An 18,434-nucleotide genomic window follows, 5' to 3' on the forward strand; every position below is an offset into this window, starting at 1 on the left:
GTAGGATCCTTGTCCCTGATGCCTCTCAGCTTAGCGAAGGTTCCTACAGGCAGCCCATGGCCAAAGGGAGTTTTCACAATTCAGCTAACTTGACCAGAGGACGCTTCCTTTCATCATGGGGCACTTCTACTTGGGGTTCAGATGCTCTGGGGGGGTTGATAAGCAGGGCATGGGAACTAGCTTGGACCTCAACATCAGACTCTGCGGTTATGACTGAATCCCAGAGAGTCCTTTTATGATAATATTTAGTTGAAGACTCAGATTTCTCCTTGCCGTCTTGGCATTTCCTTCCCAGTAAGAGAGAATCGATTATCTGTACATCTTAAGGGAGAGTGACTATCCATTTTTAACTCCTGTATGAGCAATCACGAAGGGAACTAATATTAGACATTTGGGTTCTAAGCATACCTTGCCACAGACTGAACCGGTCAGACGAATGATCAAGGTGGGATTACATTGAACTGCTTATTAACTATGACACAATAATGCATTTTCTTAGTGAGAATTAATTGGATGTTTCTGTCAGGGCTTTAATTTAGTATAACAAAGTGACAGTGTTCAGGGAGCAAAATAGCAAAGTATATATTAATATTAATAGGACTTGGTTCGTATACCTCTGTTCTTTGGCAAGTTAAAACAGCAGGAAAAAGGAGATGAGTGTGCGTGTGTGTGTGTTCGTGTAGAGAATCTGGTTAGAATTTCGAGAAAGCTGACTTTAGAAACATGCTGTAGAGGCCACTGCTGTTTTTTCACACATGAGCTTGCCTGGAGTGGCCTAGCTCCATTGGAGAATGCCCGACTAGAGTGCCACGGGGCTCCGATGTCTGACACGGTGATAGCTGCATAGTCCGTGTTTTATCCGAAACCTGAGGTAACTTCATAATTTCGGATTCTTCTATAATCAGAAATGCTGATAAGATACATGCAGCAAATACCACAGTGAGTTATGCTTATATCTAAATAGAGAAGCTTAACTGTAGTGCTGGGAGTTCTCACAAGAGTCTTTTGCTCGTACAACACTGAGCGCGATGCTTGGTGACACAGTGAAGGATTTCGCACGTGAAGGATTTCGCACCCCTCTGTGGGTTTCGCTGTTCATATTTGCTTCCCTCATGTTCACCTTTAATCCTAAATCTCAGTAACAAACTTTTTATTACTATGAAATGTAAAATGAAGCTATCTTGTGAGGTAAGTCTTCCTGTGAAGTCAGGTTGAACTCCTGTGGTTCCTCCAACGGATTTCTGTGGGCATTTCACAGCATTTTTAAGGAACTGTCTTCCTACCATATTTTTTAAAACACGGTAACATTTGCTTAAAGGAAAAATGCTTATCCTCCTTTAGTGACATTTATTGCAAAAGAGAAATCTTTCATCGTGTATATTGATTTTACGTTCAGCATCTTTAGGGCAACTATTTTATTTTGGTAATTAATATGGTAAGTATTTTTGATCATCATTACAAAGTACTTCTTAGGCTGCTCTCTGTGTGGAACCATGCTGGGTTTTAACCTGCTCATTAAGTTGAAAGCTTCCTAGCCAGATGGCAAACACAATAGGGGCAGGGATTCTGCCTTTTCTTTCTCTACCTCTCGCTTTTGAAATGGTCTCAATTTATGCATGTGTTGCCTCTGGCTCAGTCTCCCCTGTCTGTTCTCAGGAAAGTCTCCTTCTGTGTTTCCCTCTTTTGCCTCCTACCAAAGCTAACACAATCTGGCAAATTCAGCTTTTCACAAAACTTTCCTTGACCACTTTTGCCCACCACGATTACTCCTTCTCAGAGTGTCCCTCGCAGCTCCAGAAATTCCTCTTTCTCACTAAAGGTTCAATTATATGTATTCTCTTTCAACAGGTGGGTCATAAAATCGTGAGAGCAAGACCTTGAACTTTTAGTCTTTATGTTCCTCTGAGCTCTTCAGAGAAAGGGCTGCAGGAAAGGAGAGATGTCCTCCTTGAGCTCACGGCCAGGCTCAAGGCATCCCTTTTAGGGATAGTCCTTATGAAGGAATGACTGTTATGGGTAACATGCACAACAGTAAATTCTAGTCTGGGAAGAGGGGTGGTGGTTCAAGCTTAGGAAGACCCTAAACACAACTCCTTCCTTTATATACCACAGATTTATAGCTACATATGCAATTTTCCTCTGTAAACAAACAAAAACCCCTGAGAACTAGATGACTAGCATTTCCACAACAAAAGACAGAAGAGACTTTGAGAAGGACGGGAGAAGCAGAGACACATCTTCCCTGGAACCCTACCACAGATGCAGTGATCCCACAATGGGAGGGATCCCCAAAATCTGGAATTCTCCCCCAAGGAGTAAAGAGCTTGTTCCCCACGTCAGGCACTCTGACCTTGAGTGCTAGCATCAGAAAGATGAGCCTGCTAAATATCTGATTTTAAAAATAAATGGGGATGAAGACCAGGAGAAACATCGAACTATTAGGAACATATACCCCACTTGAAGAAAGCTCACTGCAAACCTCCTCACACTGAGATCTAGCACAAGAGGAACAGACTGAAAAGTACCTAGACCATAAGCAAGGGAGATCCACTTACTAATTTTAAAATGACTGCCAGGGAGGCGGGAACATGTGAGGATTTTATCCAGGGCTGGAAGTGCTGGTACATGCCATTTTTGCCACTCATCCTAACTTCCTGGTAATGGAACACGGGTGCCATTTTCGGTGCCCTCTCTCTAGCTAACACACGGAGGGCATGGTCTGCCCTCCCCGTTATATAACCAGACTGGGGGAAGCACCCCATGTTCTACTCACCCTGTACATTGTCGGAGCTGTAACAAGGCCGGGCATATACCAGGAGCCTGTCTTCCCCATGCAGCAGCCTGTCTTCCCCATGCAGCAGCCAAGGCACAACCAGGACAGATGAATGCCCTGGACCCCAGCCACCCTGTGCACAACTAGGATGGGTCAGCGATGTGAGCCCTGATCTCCCTGCACAGCAACTGTGGCCCTGTCTGAGCCAGCGTAGTCATGCAGCCCACAGAGTGCCTGGTTTTGGTGGCCAAGGGAGGTGGTGCTTCTGGATCCCATGGAACAACTCCTCCACAAGACCGTCCTTTCAAGACCAAGACGGGTAGCCATTTCACCCAATATAGAGAGATAAATAAAGAGAAACAAAATGAACAGAGAGAAAAGTTTATTCCAAACCAAACAATAAGGAAAATGCTCAGAGAAAGACCTTAATGAAACTGAGATAAGCAACACCCTTAATAAAGAATTCATAGTAATGGACATAAAGATGTCCACTGATCTCGGGAGAAGAATGGATGAATACAGCAAGAATTTCAACAAAGAGATAGAAAAATAGAAGAAAATAACCAAGCAGAAGTTAAAACGTCACTGAGAAATAACACTGTAGGGGTGCAGCAGCAGAACGGATGAAACGGAAGCATGAGTCAGTGAATCAGAAGGAGAGCAATGGAAAACACCCAATCACAGCAGGAAAATGAAAGCAAAAAAGAACTTTCACAAAGACAGGAAGCCTTAAGGGACCTCCGGGACAGTAGGAGACAGAATAACATTTTCATGATAGGAGTCCCAGGAGGAGGAGGAGAGGGAGGGCCAGAAAAATTCTCGAAGAAATGATGGCAGAAAACTTTTCCTAATTCCGGGAAGGAAACAAATATCCAAGTCCAGAAAACCCAGAGAGTTCCAGACAAGGGGAACCCAAGGATGCCTGGGTGGCTCAGTCAGTTGAGCGACAAGCTCTTGGTTCGGGTTTCGGTTGTGGTCTCATGGGTCGTGGGATCGAACCCCACATCAGGCTCCACATTCAGCAGGAAGTCTGCTTGAAGATTCTCTCCTTCTGTTCCTTCCTCTGCTCTCTCTCTCTCAAGTAAACAAATAAGTAAAACTTCTGAAAGAAGAAAAAAGATGAACCCAAAGAGAAACACACTGAGACACATTATAATTTAAATGGCGAGAATTAATAATAAAGAGAAGATATTAAAAGCCAGAGAAAATCAACACACTGTATGAAAGGGAACCATTATAAGGTTTTCCGCAGGTTTCTCAGCAGGAACGTTACAGGTCAGAAGGTCATGCACAGCCCAATAGATACAGAGTGCTGAAGGGAAGAACTCCCAACCCATTCAGAATTGAAGACAAGATTAAGAGTTTTCCCAGAAGCACAAGCTAAAGTCGTTCATCACCACTGAACCCGACCATACATATAGGGAATGTTAAAGGGGGTCATCTAAGCTAAAAAGAGAAAGGCACAAATGCTAGTAGGAAAACATACGAAGTTAAAAACCAAACTGGAAAAGACAAGTAATCAAGGTAGTGATTGACACCTTACAAAGCGAGTATAAAGGGTAAAAGGCAAAAGTAGTAAAATTATTTAAAATTGCTGTAATTAGTTAAGGGATAAAGAACACAAAAAGATGTAAAATGTGTCATCAAAGATATAAAATGCACAGGAGGGGAGTAAAAAGATAAAGCTTTGGAATATGTTCAAAATTAACTTACTGCCAACTTAAAGGAGACTGTTAAATATGTATTGTATGTGAACCTTACAGTAACCACAAAGAAAAAACTTAGAATTAAGAACACAGAAGTAAAAGACAAAGGAATCTAAATGTAAAAAAAACAAACACAAAGGAACAAACCAAGAAAAGAACAGAGATGAGTAATAAAAATAGCCAGAAAGCAATTAACAAGATGACAGTAAGTCCATACTTAATCAATAATTACTTGAAGTGTAAATGAACCAGCCTACAATCAAAAGACAGAGTGTGGCTCAATGGATATGAAAAGCAAGATTTTCCTATATGCTGCCTTATCAAAATCTCAGTGAGCTGTCACCTCATACCTGTCAGAATGGCTTTCTTTTATCAAAAACACAAGAAATAACAAGTCTTGGTGAGGATGTGGGAGCCCTCGTGCACGGTTGGTGGGAATGCAAACTGGTGTAGCCACTGGAAAACAGTATGAAGTTTTCCTCAAAAAATTAAAAATAGAGCTACCATCTGATCCAGTAATTCCACTTATGGGTATTTATACAAAGAAAGCAAAAACAGTGATTGGAAAAATATATATATGCATGCTTGTGTTTATGGCAGCATTATTTGCCATAGCCAAGATAGGGCAGTAACCTAAGTGTCTGTTGAGAGATGGATGTTAAAGAAAATGTGGTATATTTATATAACAGAATGTTGTTCAGCCATAAAAAAGGTTGGGGGAGGGGAATGAAATCGTGGCATTTGCAACAACACAGATACACCTTGAGGGCATTGTGCTAAGTGAGTAAGTCAGAGAAAGACAAGTACCATATGATTTCACTTATATGTAGAATCTAAAAAAGCAAATAAACAAAACCAAAGAGAAAGACAGACTCATAGATACAGACAACAAACTGGTGGTTGCTAGAGGGGAGGGGGGTCAGGGGACAGTTGAAATAGGCAGAGGGGATCGAGAGGTACAAACTTCCAATTATAAAATAAATAACTCATGGGCATGTAATGTACAACATAGGGAATACAGTCATTAACATTGTAGAAAGTTTGTAAACTAACAGATGGTAACTAGTCCTCTCCAGGTGATCATTTCATAATATGTAAAAATATCAAATCAGTATGCTATACACCTGCTAATATAATGTTGTGTGTCAATTTTAATTCAGTGAAAAGTCTGATCTGGAAAATTTGTAATCTTAACTCTGAAATATATACATGCAATCAGATGCAAAAGGCACACAACCATTGAACAATCGTTTAATGACACTGTAGTTTTTTTTTTTTTTTTTTTTTTTTTTTTTTTTTTTTAAAGATTTTATTTATTCAGGGACAGAGAGAGATCACAAGTAGGCAGAGAAAGAGAGAGAAGGTTGGGGAAGCAGGCTCCCCGCTGAGCAGAGAGCCCGATGCGGGACTCGATCCCAGGACCCTGAGATCATGACCCGAGCTGAAGGCAGAGGTTTAACCCACTGAGCCACCCAGGCGTCCCGACACTGTAGTTTTAAAGGACAGTATTGATTACACATCACAACCACAATAGCAGATACATCAACTCTTAATACAATTTCACGTAATTCTTAGCACAGCCCTCTGAGTTAAAGAATGTGAGCCCTATTTTACTGAAGGTGGGCCAAGGGGTCTCATAGAAATAACCTACCCGGGGCACCTGGGTGGCTCAGCGGGTTAAAGCCTGCGCCTTCGGCTCAGGTCGTGATCCCAGGGTCCTGGGATCGAGCCCCACATCGGGCTCTCTGCTCCGCGGGGAGCCTGCTTCCTCCTCTCTCTCTGCCTGCCTCTCTGCCTACTTGTGATCTCTCTCTGTCAAATAGATAAAAAAAAAAAAGAAATAACCTACCCGTCCTGTGGCTACATAACCAGTCAAGTGACAGGCTGGGACTTTGAGTCCTTATGTTCTTACCAGGAGTTTTTCCACTGATGTTAACGAGTTCTGCTTTTTAAATGAAATACAGATTCTATTTTAGTGAGATCCATTTTCATGGGATGAAATCATGGAATATTTTCTTTTTTAGGAAAACAAAGGAGTAATAGTTCTTAGCATGGATATGTGTGATCCTTAAACTACTCCTGTAATAAAGGTGTGAATTTAGGAAAATACCAGGAAAGCAACGCTATTTGTTTAGGAAGCAATTAGTAAAGAATGGTACAGGGGCGCCTGGGTGGCTCAGTGGGTTAAAGTCTCTGCCTTTTGCTCACGTCATGATCTCAGGGTCCTGGGATCGAGCCTGCATCAGGCTCTCTGCTCAGCAGGGAGCCTGCTTCCCATCCTCTCTCTCTCTGCCTGCCTCTCTGCCTACTTGTGATCTCTGTCAAATAAATAAAATCTTAAAAAAAAAAAAGAATGGTACAATTTTGCATATTCTATATATTATATTTTTCTTCTATATTTCTTGCTTACAGTCACATGAGAACTAATTTTCACTAAAGTGATGTGTTTGGAGCAAATGTAATGTTTGTGTCTTGAAGTGATGGGTGAATTACAAGAAGATGGAAAAAATATTTTATTGAGAAATTAACTTAATTTTTCTTTCCTTTGAGTTTGCTTTAGTTATATGTGTAAAAAATATACACACATACACACACAATGAATTTTTCAAGAGAAATAACTTTTTAAAATATAACTGAATTGTTTAGATGAAATGAATAATTTAGTACATAGAAGGGTATAATAATAACTCATTTCTTGGGCCAAACCACTTTGTGAGTAGGAATTAGTGCATGGGGACTAGTTGTGATCTCTGTGATTTCGTTCCCTTCGTTTATGGCGAGTCAATCAAAACTCAGAGGGACTTAAGTTAAAGGTTATAAGAAAGTGGATGAGCTCGGACTTGAACTCAGGTGATTAAAAAGTTAAGATTAGAATGTTACATAATCAGTTTTGTTTCTGTCTTTCTATGGAGGAAAGTTGGATGTTGATAATTTAAATTAAAATACCTTGGCTGAGTCTTTTTCTGAATTTAGTGATTCCTTTTTTTTTTTTAAATAGTATACTCATTCTTGATAACATTTATCCTTCCTACTTAACCTTTTACTTTTACTCATTTACATTCAGCATTAAATTTCTCACTAAATGTATTGCTTTTCAGACCATCTAAGATTTAAAACAAAAAAAAAATGAAACAAGTGCTCGGGGGTGGAACAGAGTTGCGTTACATAAAAGTCAACTTGGTTTTACAAATATATTTAATTTTACCTATTTATGTAGTGACTTGTTTTGTGATGGGGTTAATCAATGATGAGCAATATGTAGATTTTAATACATGATGAAGAATTTTAGAGGGGTTTTAAAATTTACTGGTGTTTGACAATTGGTTTTCTTGGGTTACAGTCTGTCTAGCCTCATTAGGAAACAAAGAACTTTTGATTCTTTTCAGCTAGCCATTTGAATAAAAGTCAGGAACACCTGCTACCGGAAGAGCATTATTGTTTTTTGGAACCACTCCATCTGTAATAAACTGTTGATATTTTAATCAAGATGACTGTGTGCTGTAGGGAATTTTAACATATTTGACCGAAGGCATTCAGGGCTGTTACACTGTTGTGATAGAAAAAAAATAACTTATTCAAACCAGAAGTGGAGAAAAATAATGTATTTCAGGAGAGTCCTGATTATAGCAACCTAGTTACGCTGAAAGACCATTACTAAATTAGTTCATTGTTTTATCTCGCCCAGTGGTTCAGAGAATTTGAGAGCAGATGGGGTCGCCGGTAATTTGTTTAATCTAAACTATTCATTTACAGATGAAGGGGCTAAGATGAGGAGGTTATATTTCTTCCCCCAGCTCACATGGTATTTAAGAAAAAGAATATGGATCCAGTTGTTTTTTGTGTTGTTTTTTTTTCTGATTTCTCATTTAGAGCTCTGCTATTTGTCTACCTGGAATTTCTATCTGAATCCTATTCAGTATGGAAATACAGATTTTGTTCACTAGGCAGTGAAAAAGGTCAAATCAACAAATGAAAGGCCAGATTCCTTTCCCTGCTTAGAAGACTGTGGTCGTTCTGACTCTTCTTTTATCCTCAGTCTAGTGAACTATGAACCTCAGTTGTGTGTAAGGGTTAACCGACAGGAGTGAACATTCCCTCTCCTTCCTGAGATACCAGTACGCCCTCCCTCCGCCCCCAAAATGCTCACCACAGTCCTCATCTGAGGAGATCTACAATAAATTGCTAACACTACAAGTGTCCAACACTTGGAGTGTGTCAGATACATTTTCGGGTTTAGGCGTATTTTGATCTCCTCAGCCTACTGAACATCTGATCCTATTTTAGTCATCTTGGCATTTTATTCATTATTTCAGAGGAAAGAATGTAGGGAACATGGATGGAGAGGATACGTAGAATCTGGGTATAGAAAGTTGATTTCTCAAAGACTGTCTAATAGATTTTAGACCATAAATCCATTGAACTAAGTCTTTAGTGCCAAAACTTCTCTTGCTTTTCCTGAATTGTTTCAGCATGTTAGCAATTCAATCTGCATAATTTGGGCTATATTCTATTATTGACCTGGAGCAAACTGAGAGGGAAAGCAGTTTGATTTTTGCATTTTCAACTCTAGCACACAAGATATCAACACCTCCAGAGCTTTATTAAATTAATTGCCACAAGCTCACACTGCCCTGATTTATATAAAAATCAATGTTTCTTTTTATCATCTTGGAGAACATGGCAATATTTGTTCCGGGCTTACTTCTGACTGAGATTTTTCTAAAGTTCTTGCTCCCGCCCCCCCACATCACTTACCTCTTTCAGATGCCTCAAATGCTGAAGAGAAGGTTTCTGTTCAGATGCTAACAGTTGCATTTAATTGCTTCCAGTAGTTTTGCTTTCAGGAGAATCCTATGACTGATTCTAAAGAACGGTATTTTCATACCCTTTCTGCTATCCCCTTCCATTTCTTCTCCCACTCCTGGTGCCGCTCTTGTGATCAGTTCCCAGTTATGAACTGATTCCCTTTTTCCGTATGATGTGCTCATTCTTTTACACTTGTTAACTCAGTCTTCAGAATAAATTTGTGAGGTAGGTATTTTGTCCTAATTTTTCAGGCCTCAAAATTGAGACTCAGGTCACATAAACGGTAAATGGTATAATCAGCATTAAAAGCCAGTTCTAACTCCAAAATCCATCCTCCAAGCCACTGCATTCAACTTCTGCTATTAGAATTTAAAACATTCTCATATCCAGGAAGCCGTGATATTACTGTCAGAGTTTTCCAGTGGCGCTGATCCACATATATTAGAGAGGGGAAGTGATTACTTAGTGTTCAACAACTATTATAGTTTTGTTTTCTAACTTAGCTTGTCAACAGCTTGTGACAGTAATTATATTTATCTAAATCATTCTGCTTCACATCTAACGTAATTCAAAAATTTCAAAATCATATTTAACAGCTGCATTTTAATTTAGTGAGGAATAACTGAATTAGAAACAATGTACTTTGATTTTTATAAGAGCAAAGCTAACTAGATAAAACCTCTTAATTATATTAATTTTTGTTCAAACACAAAATCTTTAAAACTGTTGCAAACATCTATTCTTTGGGAATCTTCCTCTCTCTTGGCCTTTTAATATGATCAGACTTGGTTAGTAACAGTTTTTCCCTCTGAAAACAGGGACCAAGGAGCCATCCAGGCACCCCATGACTGGTGCTTCTTAATCGTGTGTTTCTGTGTGTCACACATCTCTTTGGCAGTCTGATGAATGTCTTAGTTCTCATCATACTGTATCAAATGTATGAAGCAAAATGCTAGAATTATAGAGAAAACACTACCAATTATTAAAATATTTTAAAATCCCAAATTTTGACTTAGTGAATATATGTTAAGTGATAAGAGCTGAAGGAAGGTGGAATTAACTGTTATAACTTTAAAGGACTGATAATCATAAATGATTTTTTTGACATATCCTCAATACTCTAATATGATATTAAAATATTTAGTAGTATTATTGGTGAGAGAGTCACAGGTGTATTAACACCATGATTTGTTGCTTGCTTTCATGATTCAAGAAAACACCAAATTTTAGTTGAAGTTAGTGAAAATAAAGATGTTTTTCTCCCATTAGTGTTATGGTCTCTTGAAAACCAATATTTTATATGTAAGAAGCCTTGAATTTTTTTTTAATTGTGTAAGGGTATCTAGCTTATGTGTTCAGCGTTTACATTTATTTATTAAGAAAGATCAGTGTGCCTTCAGTTCCTAATAGCTGAGGCGCAAAGACACGGAAGGTAACCTTCTCTCTGCACCAAGTTCAGAACATGCTAATCGTACATCACATGTAGGTGATGCCACAGCAAGGGGCTGGTTTAGCAGGCTTGGTAGCAGGCTCCCAGCTGGTCAGTGATTTACAGACTGGCTGCTAGTGGATGAATGTATTGAGATTCGTCACCCAGATTATGGGGTGTCTTTTCCCATGTCGAAAGTAGTCATAGCTAGTGATTTTTCCGTGTAATGTAAGATGGGGGAGAAGGCAGAGAAGAAAAACAATATTGTAATTTACCTGGTTTAAGAGGTAAAGAGCTAGTCGCTTTACAGGTTTACCATTCATTTGTCCCCAGAAAAGTCGTAGGTGCAGTTGTGTTCCGAATTGGTCTCTTGTAGGAATCCCATGCGCTAGTTCCTTTCCCTTGTTTGTTTCCTGTGATGTTTTCATTTTAACTGTTTGAAACAAACTTATCATGGGAAAACAGTCCTTTGTTCTCTCACTACATTTCATTTTTTTTAAGGGCATTGCCTGAAAAATCATAATGGTCTTCAGCACATGGTAGTCAATTTCTGGAATTCACAAGTTCTCATCAGTTAATTTTTAACGCCTGCTCTGTTAATTTTCCATGCAGTATGTGACACAGGCTCCTACCAAAATAAGTTAGAATTGCTTATCCGTCAGCTGATTATTCTAACTGAAATCACATCTCTGACTCAGAGGCCGCTACAAGATTGGCAATCTGTGTTTGCTAATTATAGATGATAGAGTCCAAGTAGAGAAAACCCCTGTGATTCACCCTTGTATGCATTATCCAAATAAACAAAATTCTAATAACGTTAGCAATCTTACCTCTGTAAGAAATGAATATATTACATATTCCTGTTTGTAATCTCTGGTGCATTTCGGTTAAAACAAATCTTTAAAACAAAACCTTTAAAATTTCTTCAACAGTGAAGAAATATTTAGGCTTTAAATTCACATTTTCCAGATTAGTGCCTCTCTTCACATCTTCTAAAGAGGTCAGAGATATTTTCTGTTAATGTGTAAGTTGTTTCACATAGTTGCAGAAGGGCTTCTGCAAATCCTGCTGATTCCACTTCTGTGGATCGCATTATGTGACACATAAAGAAAATCTGGGCACTTTAAGATATACTATGCACTAATTTATACAGCCTGTTGCTAACTAACGATCTCTTTCTTTGAGGACTACAACTTTTCCTTTGCAAATACTGAGTTCTGGCTCAATCCCCACTCTGTCCACCCCTCGCTTCCAGTTCATGCATTCAAACAGATCTTTACTGAGCTTCTGTTAAATACACTCCTAGCTGTCATGGAGCTTCTGAGTTTAGAGTGGAATTAACTGTTTGCAAAAAGCAGCAGTATGCCATTCAGTCTTTCTATCACAAACACCCAGAGCTCTCCATTAGTCCCTGGGTGTTCTTCAATATTTAATTGTCCTCTTTCTGAAATTATCCTCTTTCTGGGAAGGTGACTTGGGCCTTCCTGTGCTGTGTTCTTGGAACCGGAACCTCTCCGAGGTTGCGTCCTCTTTGGGTAGCATCATGTCTCCATACCACCGGGTCTTTTTTCGTGGCCCTGTTACCCTGCAGGATGACTCTGTGTTTGAAGTTCTATTTTCCAATGACTGGGGAGCCTTGATGACACCGAGACTGCATCTGCCTTGTTTACTGTCTTATTTCTAGCTGTAGCAGTGTGCCTAGCCGATAGTAGGTACTTTGATTGAATGAGTGAAAGTACAAGCAATGCATAATTAAATGGCAATTACATGTGAGACATATTTAATATTCTAGGAATGGAATTCAAAGCTATTAACATGTTTATGAACTGAAAGTGTTTAGAGGATATAAGAAAAAATTGAACTGGATTTTGACAGTTAAGAAGGATTTAGATAAATAGAGCAAAGGAGGCAGGGCATTTCAAATGAGAGAACGCATAAATGTAGGGAAGCAGAAGATGTATCCCACAGACCTTGAGTTTACCAATTATCAGCAATAAAAGATAGAATATTAATGGAAATTAATATTAATAATTAATTGTTTCTGATCCTTACCTTTTGTCCTTTTTGGAGGAAATACTATATTTTATGAATGTCATTTTTTAAGTTAATTGATATACAGGATAATATTAGTTTCAGGTATATATCATAGTGATTTGGTATTTTTACATGTTACAAAATGATCCCCATGATAAGTCTGATTATCATCTGTCACTGTGCTGAAGTTACTACAGTATTATTGACTATAGTCCCTGAACAGTACATTACATCCTCATGACATTTCTTTTATTACTGGAAGTTTATACCTATTATTCCACTTTACCAAATTTATTTGTTTATTTATTTGTTGCCCCCAACTCCTGCCCCCTCTAGTAATCTATAGTTTGTTTCTTGTACTTGTGATTCTGTTTTGTTTGTTTTGTTTTTTAGATTTTATCTATAAATGAAGTAATACAGTTTTTGTTTTCTTTTTCTATCTGACTTATTTCACTTAGCATAATAGTCTCTAAGTCCATCCATGTTGTTGCAAATGGCAAGATGTCGTTCATTTTTACGGTTGAGTAGTATTCCATTATATATACCTATTACATCTTTATGCATATGTGGGGCATTTAGGTTGCTGCCAGAGCTTGGCTGTTGTAAATAATGCTCCAATAATCATAGGGTGCCTATATCTTCAAATTGGTGTGTTCATTTTCTTTGGATAAATAAACAGAAGTGAAATTGCTGGACCATAGGTAGTCTATTTTTAATTTTTTGGAGAACTTCTATAATTTCCACGGTGGCTGCACCAATTTAGATTCCCACCAACAGTGCTTCGGAGTTCTGTTTTCTCCACAGACTCTGCAATATTTGTTATTTTTTGTCTTCTTGATAATAGCCAGTATGACTGGTATGATTCACATATTTCCCCGATGTTTAGTGATGTTGAGCATCTTTCCACATGCCTGTTAGACATCTGTATGTCTTCTTTGGAAAAATGTCTGTCAAACTTCTCTATCCATTTTTTTAATCAGTGTTTTTTTTTGTTTGTTTGTTTTGTTTTTGTTTTTTTAGTATTAAGTTGTATAAATTCTTTATGTATTTTGGATGTTAACCCCTTGTTGAATGTATGAATGTGCAAAAGATTTTTACTTTGATATAATTTCATTTGTTTATTTTAGCCTTTTGTTGCCCTTACCTTAGGAGACTGGTCCAAAAAAAAACTGTTGCTAAGATCCATATCAAAAGTTTACTGTCTATGTTTTCTTCTAGGGGTTTTATGGTTTCGGGTCTTACATTCAAGTCTTTAGTCCATTTTGAATTTATTTTTGTATATGGTGTAAGGTAATGGTTAAATTTCATTCTTCTACATGTAACTGTCCAGTTTCCCCAAAGTCATTTATTGAAGAGAATTTCTTTTTTTTTTTTTTTTAAAGGTTTTATTTATTTATTTGACAGACAGAGATCACAGTAGGCAGAGGGGCAGGCAGAGAGAGAGGAAGGGAAGCAGGCTCCCTGCTGAGCAGAGAGCCCGATGCGGGGCTCGATCCCAGGACCCTGGGATCATGACCTGAGCCGAAGGCAGAGGCTTTAACCCACTGAGCCACCCAGGCGCCCCCGACAATTTCTTTTCTTCATTGTTTATTCTTGCCTTCTTTATCATAGGTTAATTGACTATATATGTGTATATTTGTTTCTGGGTCTCTATTTCATTGATCCATGTGTCTGTTTTTGTGCCAGTACAATACTGTTTTGATTACTGTAGCTTTGTAGTATAGCTTGAAATTAGGGACCATTATACCTCCACCTTTGTTCTTTCTCAAGATTGCTTTGGCTACTTTGAGTCTTTCATGGCTTCATATAACTTTTAAGGATTCTTTGTTCCAGTTATGTGAGGAATGTCATTGGCATATTGGTGGGAATTGTATTGAATCTGTACATTGCTTTGAGTAGTACGGACATTTTTATAGTATTCTTCCAGTCTGTGAGCACAGTGTATCTTTCCATTTATTTGTGTTGTCTTCAGTTTCTTCCATCAGTGTTTTATAGTTTTCAGAATACAAGTCTTTCACCTCCTTAGTTAAATTTAATCCTAGGCTTATTTATTTTGATGCAGTTGTAAATGAGATTGCTTCATTAATATCTTTTCTTCATAGTTATTAGTGTATGGAAGCACAATAAATTTCTCTGTAAGTTAATTTTGTATCCTGCAACTTTGCAGAATTCATTTGTTAATTCTAATAGTTTTTTTGTTGGAGTCTTTAGGGTTTTCTATGTATAGTGTAATACCATCTGCAAATTGTGACAGTTTTACTTCTTCCTTTCAAATCTGGCTGTTATTTAATTTTTTTTATTATCTAATTGCTTTGGCTAGAACTTCTAATACTATATTGAATAAAAGTGACCAGGTTGGGCATCCTTAACTTGTTTCTGAACTTTAAGGAAAAGCTTTCAGTTTTTCACCATTGAGTGTGATGTTGGCTGTGGGTTTGACACGTATATCCTTTATTATGTTGTTCCTTCCATACACACTTTGTTGAGAGTTTTTATCATAAATGAAAGTTGAATTTTGTGATATGCTTCTTCTACATCTGTTGAGAAAATCATATGATTTTTATTCTTCGTTTTGTTGATGTGGTGTATCATGTTGATTTGTGAGCATAGAACCATTCTTCCATCCCTGAGATAAATCCCATTTTATCATAATGTATGCTCCTTTTAATGTATGTTGAATTAGGTTTGCTAATATTTTGTTGAGGGGGTTTGCATTATGTTCATCAGAGACACCGACATGTGATTTTCTTTTTGTGTGGTGTTTTTGGATTTGCTGTCAGTGTAGTACTGGCCTTGTAAAATGAATTTGGAGGCATTCCTTCCTCTTCAGTTTTTTGGAATAATTTGAGAAGTATAGGTACCAACTCATCTTTAAATGGTTGGTAGAACCATCTGTGAAGCTGTTCAGTTCTGGACTTTTGTTTTGGGGGATTTTTTAAAATTTTAATTGGTCTAATAACATTTCCTGTATCTTCATTATTCAGTCGTTGAAGATTGTGCATTTCTAGGAATTTACCCATTTTTTTCTAGGTTTTCTAATTTGTTTGCTTATAATTGTGGCAGTCTCTTATACTTCTTTCTCACTTGTAACTTATTCCCTTTCATTCCTGATGTCTCTTTCTCTTTTGATGATTATGGCTAGTTTATAGGTTTCATTTATCTTTTCAAAGAACCAACTTTTGCTTTTGTTGATCAACAGAATTATGTGTGGGGGTTTTGTTTGTTTTTGTTGATGTTTTGTTTTTTAGTCTCCAGTTCATTTATTTCTCCTGTGATCTTCATTATCCCCTTCCTTCTGCTAACTTTGGTCTTCCTCTGTTTTTGTTTTGTTTTATTTGTTTGTTTTTTGTTCCCTTAAAGTTAAATTGTTGACTTGGGATTTTTCTTGCATGAGGTGGACCTGTATTGCTAATGAGTTTCTCTTTTATAATGTTTTTTTCTGCATCCCATAGATTTTGGAAAGTTCTATTTCCATTTTCATGTTTCTCAAGGTGTTTTTGATTTCTTGTTTGATTTCTTTGTTGATTCCTTTGTGTTTTTGCCTTTTCATTTTTTTCTTTAGGTGAACTATCCTGGAGAATGGTTCCTGTGCATTTGAGAAGAATGTATATTACTCCTTTTGGGTGTAGTGTTGTCTATATATCTACTGAGTCAGTCTGTCTATTGTGTCATTTAAGGCCAGTGTTTCCTTATGGGTTTTCTGTCTGGGTGATCTGTTAATGTAAATAGGGTATTAAAATTGCCTCCTATTATTGCATTTTGTCAATTTCTCCCTTTATGGCTATTAATATTTGCTTTATATAGTCAGTGCCCCTATGCTGGGTACATAAATATTTATGAATTCTATGTCCTCTTCTTTGACTTCTTTATTATAATATAATGTTCTTCTTTGCATTTTGTGACAGTCTTTATTTTAAAGTCTCTTTTGTCTCTCTGAGTACTGCTACTCCAGCACTCTTTTCATTTCCATTCACATAGAATATCTTTTTCCATCCCTTCACTTTTAATTTGTGTGTGTTTTAGATCTGAAGTGAGTGTCTTACAGACAGGATATAGATGGGTCTTGTTTTTTTTGTTGTTTGTTTGTTTGTTTTTATATCCATTCACCTGATGTTTTTTGTTTGGAACATTTAGTCCATTTACATTTAAAGTAATGATTCATTACGTTTGTACTTATTGCCATTTTGGGTTTTTTGTTTTTGTTTTTGTTTTGTTTAGCTTTTGTAGTTCTTCTCTGTTCCTGCCTTCTTCTCAGAGTCTTTTCCTTTGTGGTTTGATGGCTTTCTTTAGTGTTATGTTTGGGGTTTTTTCCTCTATATTTTTTATGTATCTTGTGTGCTTGGTTTGTAGATACCATGTGCATGTATATGAACCTATATCTAGAGTGTCTTTGTAATTTGATAGTCACTTAAGTTCAAACACATTCTAAAAGTATTACCTTTTTACCCCTGTTCATGTTTTATGTTTTTGATATAATATTTTACATCTTTTTATTTTTTTATGTCCTTTCAGTACTTTATTAACTTTACCTATTTATTATAGTTGATTTTACTATTTTTGTGTTTTCATCTCAATGTTAGCTTTTTAAGTGACTGATCCATTCTCATTACTATGTATTTGCCTTTATCAGTGAAAATTTTTAATATAGTTTCTTATTTCTAGTTATGGCCTTTACTTTTCTACTTAAAGAAGACACATTAGCATTCTTATAAGGCCTGATTAATGGTGATGATCTCCTTTAGTTTTTGTTTATCTGGGAAACTTTATTTCTTCTTGAGTTTTGAATGATAACCTTCCTCGGTACAGAATTTCTGGTTGTCTTTCCATTTCAGTACTTCAAGTATATCCTGTCACTCCCATCTGTCAATTAAAAATACATAAAAAGTAAAATTTATGCTGAAAAATCAGCTAATAGTCTTATGGGGCTTTCCATGCATGTGACTGGTTTTTTTTGCTTCCTTTGAGATTCTCTCTTTAATTTTTGCCATTTTATTTATACTATGTGTAGATCTCTTTGCGTTCATTTTCTTTGGGATGCTCTGTGCTTCTTAGACTTGGATGTCTTTTTCCTTCCACAGGTTAGAGAAGTTTTCAGCCATTATTTCTTCAAATAAGTTTTCTGCCACTTTCTCTCTCTCTCTCTTTCTCTGTCTGTTTCTCTCTCTCTTCTCCTTCTGGGACTCCTGTGATGTGCATGCTAGAATGCTTATTGTTGTCCCAGAGCTCCCTTAAACTATCGTTATTTTTGAAATTATTTTTTCTATTTGCTGTCTGATTAGGTGATGTCCACTACCCCATCTTCCAGATCACTGATCCTTTTTTTTTTTTTCCATCATTTAAATTGCTGTTGGTTCCCTCTGGTATATTTCCATTTTGGTTATTGTATTTTTCAGCTTTGATGGGTTCTTTTGTAAACTTTCTAACTCTTTGTTCAAATTCTCACTGTGTTCCTCTGGTGAGCAATTTTATGACCATTATTTTGAACTCTTTGTCAAGAACATTAATTATTTCTTTTCCATTATGTCTTTTTTTCTGGGTTTTATCTTGTTCTTTTGTTTGGGACTTAGTTTTCTGTGTCCTCATTTTGTTTGACTTTCTATTTTTGTTTCTACAAATTAGGTGGAATAGTTACCTCTCCCAGACTTGAAGGAGGGGGCTCAGGTAGGAGCATCCCCTGTATAAAATC

General features: G+C 37.2%; 1 protein-coding gene across 1 annotated transcript in view; it reads left to right on the plus strand.

The window, feature by feature from the left end:
- Nucleotides 1-18,434, plus strand: part of MALRD1 (MAM and LDL receptor class A domain containing 1) — a gene marked incomplete at its 5' end in the record, with an annotated part of 744,051 nt that overhangs the window by 410,109 nt on the left and 315,508 nt on the right. The gene's annotated exons all lie outside the window — the stretch shown is intronic.

The sequence above is a fragment of the Martes martes genome (genome assembly GCF_963455335.1).
Source record: "Martes martes genome assembly, chromosome: 8".
In the NCBI taxonomy this organism is placed as follows: domain Eukaryota; kingdom Metazoa; phylum Chordata; class Mammalia; order Carnivora; family Mustelidae; genus Martes; species Martes martes.